The sequence below is a fragment of the Macrotis lagotis genome, chromosome 1, assembly GCF_037893015.1.
Source record: "Macrotis lagotis isolate mMagLag1 chromosome 1, bilby.v1.9.chrom.fasta, whole genome shotgun sequence".
Lineage (NCBI taxonomy): Eukaryota > Metazoa > Chordata > Mammalia > Peramelemorphia > Peramelidae > Macrotis > Macrotis lagotis.
The window spans coordinates 263,472,225-263,485,347 of record NC_133658.1 but is presented as its reverse complement, the minus strand read 5'-3'; positions in this window follow the sequence as shown (position 1 = coordinate 263,485,347).

The following is a 13,123-nucleotide window of genomic DNA, read 5'->3' as shown; positions in this document are numbered from 1 at the left end:
GCTGCTAATTGAGAAAGGCTGCTCTTTGGGTGTATGTCTATTGAGGAATTTCACTTACAATGCTCCTGAGTTTTCAAAGTCCTGAAATTCTAGGTAAATTGCTTCAGTAAAAGAGTTTTGAAATAGAAAAACCCTATTGCAGAGTTTTAAATACAAGTTTAACTCTTTTGCAATTTAGAGTTAAAGTTTTCATAGAGTTCATAGAACTAGTGCAGGAAAGACCTGAGGCTTTTCAGTCCAACTCCCTGGTTTTGAAGATGAGGAAATTGACACCTAGGGAGATTAAGTCACTTTTACCAAAGTAATAATTGGAGAATGTGTTAATGTCTTGAAGAAAATTTGAGACCAATAATGTTTTAAAGCAAGTCAATGAAAACCTTTGGTAAGGTGGCACAATAAAGTCAATTTTAGTACCTCCAGGTCCTGCTCTTACACAGGTGAGTGTTTGAATCATCCAGGCTTAAAAGTGTTTCTCTCTCTCTTTCTCTTTCTCTTTCTCTCTCTTCTTTCTCCTCCTCCTTGTCCATCTCTTCACTTCCTCTTCTTCTTTAAAGTATGAGACTTCTGGCAACAGAAAAAAAAGCCAGCTATGAAGAAAAAGCCCAACTTTCTTAAGAGGGGATCATTCTTTGAATTTCCCTTCTCCTTCTATACGTATTGCCTATGTGTCTTTAAAAAAATTTCCCCCAATTTATTATTTATTTTTGACAGTCTTTTTTTTTAAGTTTTGATTTCCAAATTCCCTCCCAATCCTTTCCCCACCCACTGAGAAGGTAAGCAATATGTTATCAATTATACATGTGTAAATTATACATGCAAAATATATTTCCATATTAGTCATATTTTTTAAAAAGCAAGAAAAATAAAGTGAGAAAATCCTATTTCAATTTGCACTCAGAGTTCATTAGATCTCTCTCTCTAGAAGTGATTAGCAATTTTTCATGATGAGTCCTTTGGAATTATTTTAGCTCATTCACATTTGTTCACCATTGCAGCATTGCTATTACTGTGCACAATCGTCTCCTCATTCTTCTCATTTCATTTTGCAATAGTTTATATAGGTCTTGAAATGTTTTTCTGAAACCTTTCCCCTCATCATTTCCCACAGCAAAGAAGTATTCTATCACAATCACGTGCTACAATTTGTTCAAATGTTCCCAATTGATGAGCATTCCCTTGTTGTCTGATTCTTTGATTCCACCAAAAAGAACTGCTAGAAATATTTCCTTTTCTTTTTTATTTTTTAATCTCTTTTGGGACACAGACCTAGTAGAGGTATTACTGGGTCAAAAGACATCCCTGCTATTTCCCTATAGAAAAAGTTACATTTCTATATATAGTTGAGTATATGTATATATACTTCCCTCTAAACCATTTCTAATGAGAATGAAGTTTAAATGGGGGCAACTAAGTGGTACATAGTTCCAAATTGTTCTCCAGAATAGTTGGGCCATTTCACTACACTACCTGAATCTAATTCCCTTATCCTCTCCAGCATTTGTCACTTCTGGTAGATGTTAGGTGGTACCCTAGATTTATTTTAATTTTCCTATCTCTAATCATTTTTTCACATGTTTATAGATAATCTTGATGTCGTCTTCTGAAAACTGCTTGTTTATATATTCTGTGATTATTTTTCAATGGGGGAATGACTTATTTTTATGAATTTGACTCAGTTCCATACTCAGCATACATTTGAGAAATGAGGCCTTTATCAGGAAAATGCTGTAAAATGTTTTGATATTACTTCATTGTCTGTGGTCTATGTTATCTTTTAGCAAAATGTAGTATCCCTGATAATTTTTTATTTTTGCTTTTGCTTTATCTAAGTTTTTACTACTCCTGCCTTTATTTTAGTTCAGTCAAAGTATATCAGACTCTGCTCCAACTTTTTGCTGGATTCTGGTGTCTAATTCATTCAGCTATCTGCCTCCATTGTATAAGTGAGCTCATCTCATTTACATTCAGTTGTGATTACTAACCATGTACTTTCCTCCATCCCATTTTCTTCTGTTTCTTCTTCTCAATATTTTTTATCTTATTTCTCCTCAAAAAAATCTATTTTGCTTGTAATCATTGCTTCCCTTGATTTTCCTCCCCTTATCACCCCCCATTCTCTTATTCTTTTCCCCTGCTATTCCCCTATAGAATAAGTTACATTTCTATATATAGTTGAGTATGTGTATATATTCTTTCCTCTAAACCAATTCTAATGAGAATGAAGTTTAAGTGGGGGCAACTAAGTGCTACAGTGGATAAAGTACTGGCCCTGGAGTCAGGAGGACTCAAGTTCAAATCTGGCCTTGAACTCTTAAATACCTAGCTGTGTGACCTTGGGCAAGTCACTTAAGACCAATGCATTAAATAAATAAATAAATAAATAAATAAATTTTGTAAAGATTTTCTAAAAAAGAAGAGAATGAGGTTCAAACATTGCCCACCCCTCCACTTTCCTCTCAACTTTAAAAACTTTTTCTTGCATGCCTCCTTTTTGTGAGATAATTTACTTCATTCTACCTTTCCTTTCCTCCTTCCTTTCCTTTCCTCCATCTCTTCTATTTAATATCCTACTTTATTTTTTTCTGGAGATCAGCCCAATATAATCTTTTCTATGCAGACTCCTAAATGCCTTATAATGATTAAATTCTTAGGAGTTACATTTATCATCTTCTTATATATGATTATAAATTTACTCCCTTGAGTCCTGCATGATTACTCTTTCAATGTTTGCCTTCATATGTTTATCTTGTGTTCTCTGTTTGAAAGTCAAAATTTCTATTCAGCTCTAGTCTTTTCATCAGGAATGCTTGAAAGTATTTTATTTCATTAAATATTCATTTTTCCCTCCGGTTATTCTTGGTTGTAAAGGTAGCTCTTTTGCCTTCTAGAATACCATTTTTCAAATCCTCCACTCCTTTAACATGGAAGTCTCTAAATTTTGTGTTATCCTGATTGGCTCTACAACATTTGAATTCTTTCTTTCTGGCAAGAGTTTTTGGAGGTCTCTTTTAGGAATTGATCAGTGGATTCTTTTGATTTCTATTTTACCCTCTGCTTCTAGGATATCAGAACAGTTTTCCTTGCTAATATCTTCAGATAAGATGACTAGACTCTTTCTTTGATCACAACTTTTAGCTAATCCAATAATTCTTAATTTATCTCTCCTAAATCTATTTTCCACATCAGTTGTTTTTCTAATGTCATTTCACATTTTCTTCTATTTTTCATTCTTTTGATTTTGTTTTATTGTATCTTGATTTCTTATAAAATCATTAACTTCCACTTGCCCAATTCTAATTTTCAAGGAATTATTTTCTTAGTGAGCTTTTGCATATCTCTCTTTTTTTTTAACTTGGTCAATTCTTTTTTAAGGTTCTTTTCTTTGTTGAATTTTTGTTTCCTTTTATCATTTGGCCAATTCTGGTTCTTATTTCTTTCTTTAACTCTTCAAGAATTTCTTATTGGACTTGGGTTCAATTAGCATTTTTCATTAAGGATTTTTTTTTGGTAACTGTTTTCACATTATTGTCTTCTTTTCAGTATGTCTTGGTCTTCCCTGCCATTATAGTAGCTTTTTATGGTCAAATTCCTTTTTTGTTGTTTGTTTTTTCCCAGTATGTTCCTTGACTTTGAACTTTATATTTAAGTTAGGTTTTGTTCACCTGAAGGTAGGGAAGCTGTCTCAAACATCAGGCTTTTTTCTACTGAATTTTTTCATAGCTAATTCTGGGGGTTGTCAATTAGACAGGAGCCAGCCTTAATCTGTGGGTGGCCTGAGCTAAAACAGAGCAGGCTAGAGACAGAAGAGTCAGGACACAAACATAAGTTTAATTCATTTCAGAGTGAGGAAAATGATATTTGCAAATGGAAAAGAAGTGTGTGTGGGGGGGAGGAAGAGTTTATATACATACTGGACAGGACCATGACAAAATCATTTTTAGATTTTCAGTTACTGTTCTGTGGAAACAGTTCTTAAAGTGATTATCTCAAGGCTTGGGGGTCGTGATTACTCTATGAGATATAGAACCAGAGTTCTGTGTCAGAAATAGGAGTGCAAAGAACAGGTATTATGAATATATCAGATACATGATGGATGTTGGCTCTCTGGTGCCTGGGAAATAGGTATGGGGGGGGGGGGGACTAAATCTCTTAGTGAACACCTGGTACTGGTCCAAACAATACACTTTGTCAGAGGGTGATTTCATCCAACATGCAAAGGATTATTGTTATGCCAAGCTCAGGGCACAGTTCATTGGCTGGGCCTCAGTTCTGGGAAATGAAATATCTCTGAAATATTTTGACAGGGTCTACAAGTTTTTGTTCTTCTAAGATAGTATGATCCTGGGAAAGGTATGGTAATTGATCTTCTGCTCTGTACTCTGGTTTCCCAAGGAAGGGTCCTTGGTCTTCTACAGCCACAAAATAGCATTTCTCTTTGTTTTGGAATGCTCCCCTGTGACTGACACCCAGAACTCCTCTCCTTCCTAGAACTTCTATATACAACTATGTATGAGAAATAGCATTGTCCATCAGCTCCGGGACTAGCAAAGGGTCTGACCTTCTTAGTGTCTGTGGACTGAGAGCTCCCAAAGCTGCTACTGCTGCTGCTGAAATGTATGTGGGTTCCAGATAGGCTTCCACCTTGGTATCACACTTCTCCTGATGATGTCCCAAGTCTTCTTAAGCTAGAAAAATATCTCATCTGATCCTTTGTTGACTCTGTGATCCAAAATTTGATCTGAAGTTTTATTTCAAAGTTTTTTTGGGAGGCAAATATTGAGTTCAGCTGGATTACCTCTAAACCTCTGACTTTGGCCATGGTATCTTATAGCAGAACCACTGTCTCCTAATTGGAAGTAATATACTCAGTAGGGAATAAGCCCAGTTATTTGAAGTAAGAGACTATTCTGAGGATTATTAGTTTTGTGAATCAAGGGAAGAACTAACTCTGGTCATTAAGAGTTGAGCAATGGAAAGGAATGGAATTTGGAGCCTGAGTGAACTCCTGGGTAGGTATGCTATATTCAGGAGGAGAAGTAGAACCATATCATGAGATAGAAAAGAACATTGCAGGAAATAGCCTAAGTTATGTATGTGCTTTACCTAGGTGCCTCTCTGCTAATGTAAATTATATAAATATATCTATTATAATATAGAATATATTATATAATATAGAAATACATAATAAATAAAAATATATTTTAAATCATCTTATACATCATACATTATATATTATACATTATATATTATATATTTTCATATATAATATATCTACTATAATATATAAATATATCTACTCTTCTCACTAATACTATGAGTAGCTGTGGGAAAGTATATCTCAGATTTATGGGGTAGGGGGATGTTTTGATACAACTGTTTTTAAATTGCCATCTCAGTAAATGTCTTTACTTTGGACTAATTATGTCAGCTAATTTATTATTAAAGATAAATGACTGGTGGGGGACTTAATGAGGTTTAATTTTAGGATCAACTCACCTACAGAGTAATGAACTTAGTGAAAGTCAGCATCCTAGGGACTTTTAGCCTATGAGTGTGAACTGAGGGAGTGGGGATAAGAGGGGGAAGTCTAGTAGCAGACACTTCTTCCAAGTAGATGAAAAAAGGTTCAATGACATACCCATAAACATTTATCTTGAAATTCCAAAAGTAGTCTAGTAACTTGGTAATGGAATTCATTTTGATACTTTTGTTTTATTATAGAGCCTTGCATATTGTAGACACTTTATAATGCTTGTTGAATATAATTAAACTGAATTCATTCTATGGATTTAGAAGGTCAAAATATTTTTATTTGTCCCTTTCTATCAGATTATTAGTTTATTGACAAAGTTTGTGAATTTGTATACTGATTCTGGTAACCACTGCTAGTATAAAGACTCTTTGGAGGTATTAAAAGCAATACTGAGAGCTATTATAATAATGTTTGTCCTTCATTTTTTTTTTTTTAGATTTTTCGAGGCAATGGTTTTAAGTGGTTTGCCCAAGGTCACACGGCTAGGTAATTATTAAGTGTCTGAGATCAGATTTGAACCCAGGTACTCCTGACTCCAGGGCCAGTGCTTTATCCACTGCACCACCTAGCCACCCTTGTCCTTCATTTTTGAAGACGACCACAACATCAGGGAAATGATGTAATGACAAGCATGTGAATTTGATTTAAGTGAGGAGGTGCTGTACTAGGTCACTAGCCTCACTTTCCCCTCCAGAGCCACCTGAGTCCAGTGGCCAGATATGAATCAAGGTGACCAGATATGGCCCAGGATTTAAATGACTTGCCCAAGATCAGATAGCTAGTGACAAGTATCTGAGACTGGATTCGAACTCCTGTCCTCCAGAATCCAAGCCTAGCTTCCCCCTTGAGAAAGCTATTAAGAATTGAGGTATAGGTAGAGAGGAATAAGGCAAGCAGAAGAAGAAAACTGCATCCATTGGAGAACTGGACCAGGAAAAGGCAAACTCAGGTTCTCCTTAGGGCTGGTATTCTATCCACTTTATTACCTAACTATCCCCATGAGCTACATGAGTATTAGGAGAATTGATAGTTGAATTTTAAAAATCTTGTTGTTTTTTTTTAGGTTTTTGCAAGGCAATGGGGTTAAGTGGCTTGCCCAAGGCCACACAGCTAGGTAATTATTGTCTGAGGCATATTTGAACTCAGGTACTCCTGACTCCAGGGTGGGTGCTCTATCCACTATAAATCTTATCTCTTTAAGAAGATTGTAAGTGACTTGAAGGAAGGGATTAGGTATGTTTTATCCAGTTCTTTGGGAATTGATTTATTAATTGTTCTATTGAATCTACTTTGACTTATTTTGTAAATTTGAAGTAGATTATACTGAATTCTAGTCAAATGAAGCAGTTGCAGGCAGTGAACTTTCATAATGCACCTAGATAGACCTCATGGGCTTTGCTTAATGACCATGGACATGGAATTCAGAAATCCTGTCACATATATGTCGTGTTCACACAGTCTGGATCCTAATAATGTTTGTATATCTAGGAAATGAGGTAAGTGTCTGATTCACTGTCCTTATTGATAATGAAAGGAGAGTCTGAAATTCCCTATTCTAATAGCTCTGAGTTTCAGCCCCTGCCCCTGTCCTGCCTTCCTTCAAACCAGGGATAAGTTGGGTTGTAATAATAAACCAAATGCCATAAAATATCAAACCACATTTACTCTTTATTCACACATCTAGAACCTCTAGAAAGTGAAAAGATGGGTTATGAAACCCATCTTCCTACCTTTCTCCAAACCAGGGATGAGTGGGTCACATGTACTCTTTACTCACATAACTAGAACCTCTAAGAAGTAAAATGATGGATTATGAAATAAACTAGGTTCACCATAGGCCACTGCTTTCAGACAGTCTTGAAGAGATGAAACCACAAAACAAGGTCGGTGCTCTATCCACTGCATCACCTAGCTACCCCTTGAAGTTTTTGATCCATATTAAAGTGGGGTTTAAATTTAATACAAAATATGAAATGCACCTTAAACATGGTATGGGAATTATTTCTATGACACTATTCTTTTTTTTTGAGGTAATTTTTCTTAACTACAGTAGCATCTTGAAAAAAAATCTTGACATTCTCCTTCAAAGTGGATGATTTGGCAACTAATCTTTCATATTAATCCTCAGATTTCATGTATCAAGTAAAGATATTAAGGTCAATTAAAATTATTTTAAGGACTTCTCTCCCAACCTCTCACCCTTTAAGGCCCAACTCCAGTCATTGCTCCTTCCTTTCAATTCCTATAGCACATTTTTTAATCATCTTGCACCATATGTTCATAGCCTATCACCCTGACTAGAGTATGAGACACTCTCTGAAGGCAGGAGTCAGCTTTATTCCCCATTATCTAGCATAGAACCCTGAAGAGAGAGAGGAGGTACATGAGAAGTAACATTATATAGTGTGGAATGATCAAGGGATTTGGAAATGAAGAGACTTGGTAAGAGTTCTGCTGTTTTCTAGCTGTGTTTGTAGCCACTGGCTACTTGAGTTCAGTTTTGCCTATGAGGAATCATTATTCAGACTCGGGAAAGCAAGGATGGAAATAAAACAAAAATTTATTTAAAGACATAGGAAGGGCTATGGAGATATATACATATATATATATGTATATATATATATATATATATATACATATATATAGAGAGAGAGAGAGAGAGAGAGAGAGAGAGAGAGAGAGAGAGAGAGAGAGAGAGAGAGAGAGATAAAAGAACAGCCAAGCAGGGCTATTGGCTGGGCCACAGGTTGATAGAGAAAACTGTGGCTCTGAGCCAGGGTTCAACCTAGGTTTTCATGTCTTGTCTCTCATCCTGCTGGCAAAAGGTGAACTTCCTTTCTCTTATTGGACCTGGAATTAGGTAGAGGGTAGAGCCTAAAGAGATCAGGATACAAATTTTACATTAAACAATGAATCAATGGTACATCAAGAATGGGTGGGTGGGGGTCTCAAGGCAACTAGATGGCACAGTGGATAGAGCACTGGCCCTGGAGTCAGGAGGACCTGGGTTCAAATCTGATCTTAGACACATAATAATTACCTAGCTGTGTGACTTTGGGCAAGTCACTTAACCCTACTACCTTACCAAAAAAAAAAAAAGTATGGGGGGAGGTCTCTACCCAAGCAGCCTTTAAGATTACAATTGTTTCTGTTACAATCATAATTCTCTACTGTTATTCAATTTACATCTCAAGAGTAGGTGGGAGTCAGTTTACATTTCTACCCAATTTCTACATTCATAGTTCTCTTCATCTTTCCCCTGCATCATATTGACTTTGGGCAAGCCTTAATTTCCTCATCTGTAAAATGGTGAAAATAATCTCTAGTACCTACCTCATAATGTTGTTGTGTGAATTGAATGAAATAATGGTGTTGAATGCTCTGTAATCTTTAAGCATCATATAAAAGTCAGTTAGTAGTATACATTTGTCTATGATGATGAGGAAAGCAGACCAATATGAGAATTTTAGATGGTAATTTCCAAATAATGTTCTCTTAATCAACTCTTCCTTGATATTTTGAAGCCAAAGAAACAAACCAATGAAGACCACTGCTAATTAGTCACGGATGTCCTTATGATTTAACTTAATATCTCTATCAATGTCTCTGTCAGTCTCTGTCTCTCTCATTGTCTCATTGCCTCAAATGAGGTATCCAAGGAATCAATAGTTCTTCCCTCCCAAATCAGTAATCCCAGTCCTGAAGATCCATCCAAGGCTGATTTGGGACTCCCATGAAATAATAGGTGGGGAAGAAGTTTGTAAACAGAATGTAAAGCATAAATGTTATCATCAATATTAATGGCAAGGTGAGGGAAGTAAAATTCATATTTGGCTCACTTTAAAGAAAAATATAGCATGAAGCAAGTTCAGGAAAAGTGATACTTTTATGAATAAACTTAACTTTTGGTTGGATGAAATTAGTTTGTCAGTTTTATGGCTAAAAAGACTCATAGACTGTTTTTTTTAGAAATATTTTATTTTTTCAATTATGTATAAAAAAATTTTAACACTCATTTAAAAAAAAAAAAATCTCTCTCCCTTCCCTCATTTTTCCTCCCCTCTCTCATTTAGAAGTCAAGCAATTTGATATAGGTTATATGTGTGCAGTCATGTAAAACATATTTCCATATTATGTTATGTTGTGAAAGAAAACACAGACAAAAAAAATCATAGGCTGTTAAAACTGAAAGGAACCATGTTATTCCTCTGCTCAATAAGCTCCAGGGGCTCCCTATTACATCTTGGAAAAAATATAAACTTCTCAGGCATTTAAAGCCTTTCACAATCTGGCTCCAGCTTGCTTTTTGTAGGGTCTTTTTCCAGTGTTCTTTAGGCAAACTATGGTCCAGTCAAACTGATCTTATCATTCCTTCTTATGACATTTTACTCCCCTGGTGATGCTTTTGACCAAGAGTTCCCCCATGCCTAGAATGTTCTTCCTTCTCATTTATGCCTCGGGCTTTCCTGGCTTCTTTCAAATCCTAATTAAAATCTCACCTCTCTAGGAAGCTTTCTCCAACCCTCTTAGGGCTTTAGAAAATGCCTTCCCCTCTTACTATTTTCTATTTATCATATCATATCTATCTATCTATCTATCTATCTATCTATCTATATCTATATCTATATATAAAACATTTTTCATACATTTTTATTTGCTTGATGTCTCCCCCCATTAGACTGAGCTCTGAGAGGGCAGGGAAGTGTCCTTTGCCTCTTTGTATCTCTAGAACTTAGCATTATATTGTTTTGTTTGTCTTTCATTTTTGAAGAGGACCATGACCTCAGGGAGGTAGTGCCATGACATGCAGGTGAGTTCGATTTGAGTGAGGGGTGCTGTGCTAAGTCAGCAGCCTCAGTTTCTTCTCCACCATCTGGATCCAGTGGGCAGATATGAATCAGGACCACTGGAGATGGTTCTGGATGTGAGGCAATCAGGGTTAAATGACCTTGCCCAGGGTCACACTGCTAGTGGGTGTTTGAGGTCAGATTTGAACTCTAGTCCTTTACCTACCTGTCCTCTGACCATAGTAGGTGCTTAATGCTTATTGATTGATTTGCTGACTTTAATAGCTATCTTCAAGTACATAAAGGGATGTCCTGTGGGAGTTGTTTGCTCTTAGACCAAAAACAACAAAAATAAAAATAAGAGGATGAAGTGGTGCTTGATGGAAGGAAACATTTTCTAATCAATAGGGTTGTCCAAAAGTGGAACCGGTTGCCTTGGGAAGTAATGGGTTCTCCATCACCTGAGTCCTTTGGCTGAAGGCTAGATGACTTCTTCTCAGAAATGTTTTGAGGGGAATTTTTGTTCCCTAGGATTGGATTGGCTGCTCTCTGAAGTCTCTGTGTGAAGTGGGTTGGGGGGGGGTGTGTGTGCAGTGGAAAGAGCATCAGCCCTGAAGTCAGGAAGACCTGACTTCAAATGTGATCTCAGATACTTAACACTTACAAGTTATTTTACCCTGATGGTATTGCTAAAACAAAAAAACAAAAAAAAAACCCCAAATTGAAACAATATGTGGGCTTGGAAAAAAATATGAATTATATGAAGTAGAAGGTCATGGAGAAAAAACACTAGATTTGGAGTTAGAATAACTAGGTTCTAATCCTGCCCTGTGTGTTCTGGGAAAAGACACTTTCCTTTTCTGGGCCTCACTTATTTGTAAAATAAGGCCATTTGCCTCCATGATTTCTGATGTGTCTTCCATTTTTAAATCTATGATCCTGTCTTTTGGATTTGAACTGCAGTTGTTTGGCTTTTTACCACTTATGTGATCTTAGGAAAGTAGCTTAATCTTTGAGGTTCTTGGTTTACTTGTAAAATGAGGGAAATAGACCTAAAAACTATGCTTATATGGTGGTTGAATAATGGAATTTATATGGGGCTTTTCCTCTACTTCCCTTTTCAGACATATTTCCTATCATTTTTCTTTTTTCATGTCCTCAGCCTTCCAGTACTTTCAGCACTAAGGAAGAGTAGAAGGCTGGAGAAAGCCAGTCACAGACTGTTTCACCTACTTTTTCACTGCAGTCATCTAAAATCTCTTGATCAGGGTATATACAACTTTGTAGTCCACAATAAGAAATCATATTCAAAAGAAAAAACCACTGGGAAAGAATTGTATCATGCTGCAGTTAGCTGCATTATATTGTTTTACAACTTGGTAGTGCCATTGAGCCCATATTTTTTATGTATACCTGTGTATCCACTGCCTTTGCATCTAATTTCAGACCCTTGTCTTTGTAAACAAGGGATGGGAGTGCTATATTATGGGGGATTTATCTCCTTGTGGGAAAGGATTCCAGTAATGAATTCTCTGACCCTAGAAGAGTTCAAGCCTACAAAGATACTGTTGGCGGTGGTATTCCTGCATAAGAAGTAGATAGAACCAGATATGGAGGTCAGACTAACCTGGGTTTTATTCTAGGGCACCAAAATTTAAAGGGTTAAAAAATTTAAGACTCCTTCAGTAGTGTAAAAGCCACTATCCCAGTATCCTGAATAATCCCTCCTCATGATAAACTGAATTTGTTTTAATATGCTTTCTATATTATTTTCAGATTGTGAATTATAATGGTTGCTGCTTTCTCCAAGGGCCAAAATCCCTAGTTATAGCTCTGAGCAGATGACTTTTGAGGTCCCTTCTAACCTTGAGATTCTAGCATGCCATGATTCCATGATTGGGAAACAACAAAGTTCAGGAGAGTTTTGATTCCATATCCATGTCATAAGTAGGGTTAAAATATTATCTCATTTGTTGTATGATCTTAGTTAAATCACTTAATCTCTCCAGGCCCCAGTTTCCTTATATATAAAATGAAGTTAGATAGGTGGCCTCTGAGGGCTTTTCAGGTGTGATCCATAAGATTTTCATTCACACTAATGAGATAGCAGAACAGAAGGGTCCTGAGGGTTGAGTGCACGGAGGGAGGAAGGAACAAAAAGAATGGGGGAAGATTCAAAAAGAAGGATATAAAGGATCAGCAGAAATGTTAGGGGCTTGTTCTCACTATAGTAAGACTCTAGGCTTGTCCTTTTCTTCCTGATTCTCTCTTTATTTTCTTTTATTTTTAAGGTTTTTTTTTTTTGCAAGGCAAATGGGGTTAAGTGGCTTGCCTAAGGCCACACAGCTAGGTAATTATTAAGCGTCTGAGACCGGATTTGAACTCAGGTACTCCTGAGTCCAGGGCCAGTGCTCTATCTACTGTGCCACCTAGCCACCCCCCCTCTATATTTTCTTCAAAATGTATATATGTATATATATATATTCCAAATGCCATTCTCTCAGGGCATTCTGCCAATGTGTTAATGGGTCAATGTTATACACCCTAGATAACACAATCTTTTTTTAAATAGGAATATTCACAACCCTAGCATTTTTTAAATTTTTTTTTTAAAAATTATGAAATTAGGGGTGGCTAAGGTGGCACAGTGGATAGAGCACTGGCCCTGGACTCAGGAGTACCTGAGTTCAAATCCGGTCTCAGACGCTTAATAATTACCTTGCTTTGTGGCCTTGGGCAAGCCACTTAACCCCATTGTCTTGCCAAAAAAAATTCTGAAATTAATAAACACTAAGTAAAACAA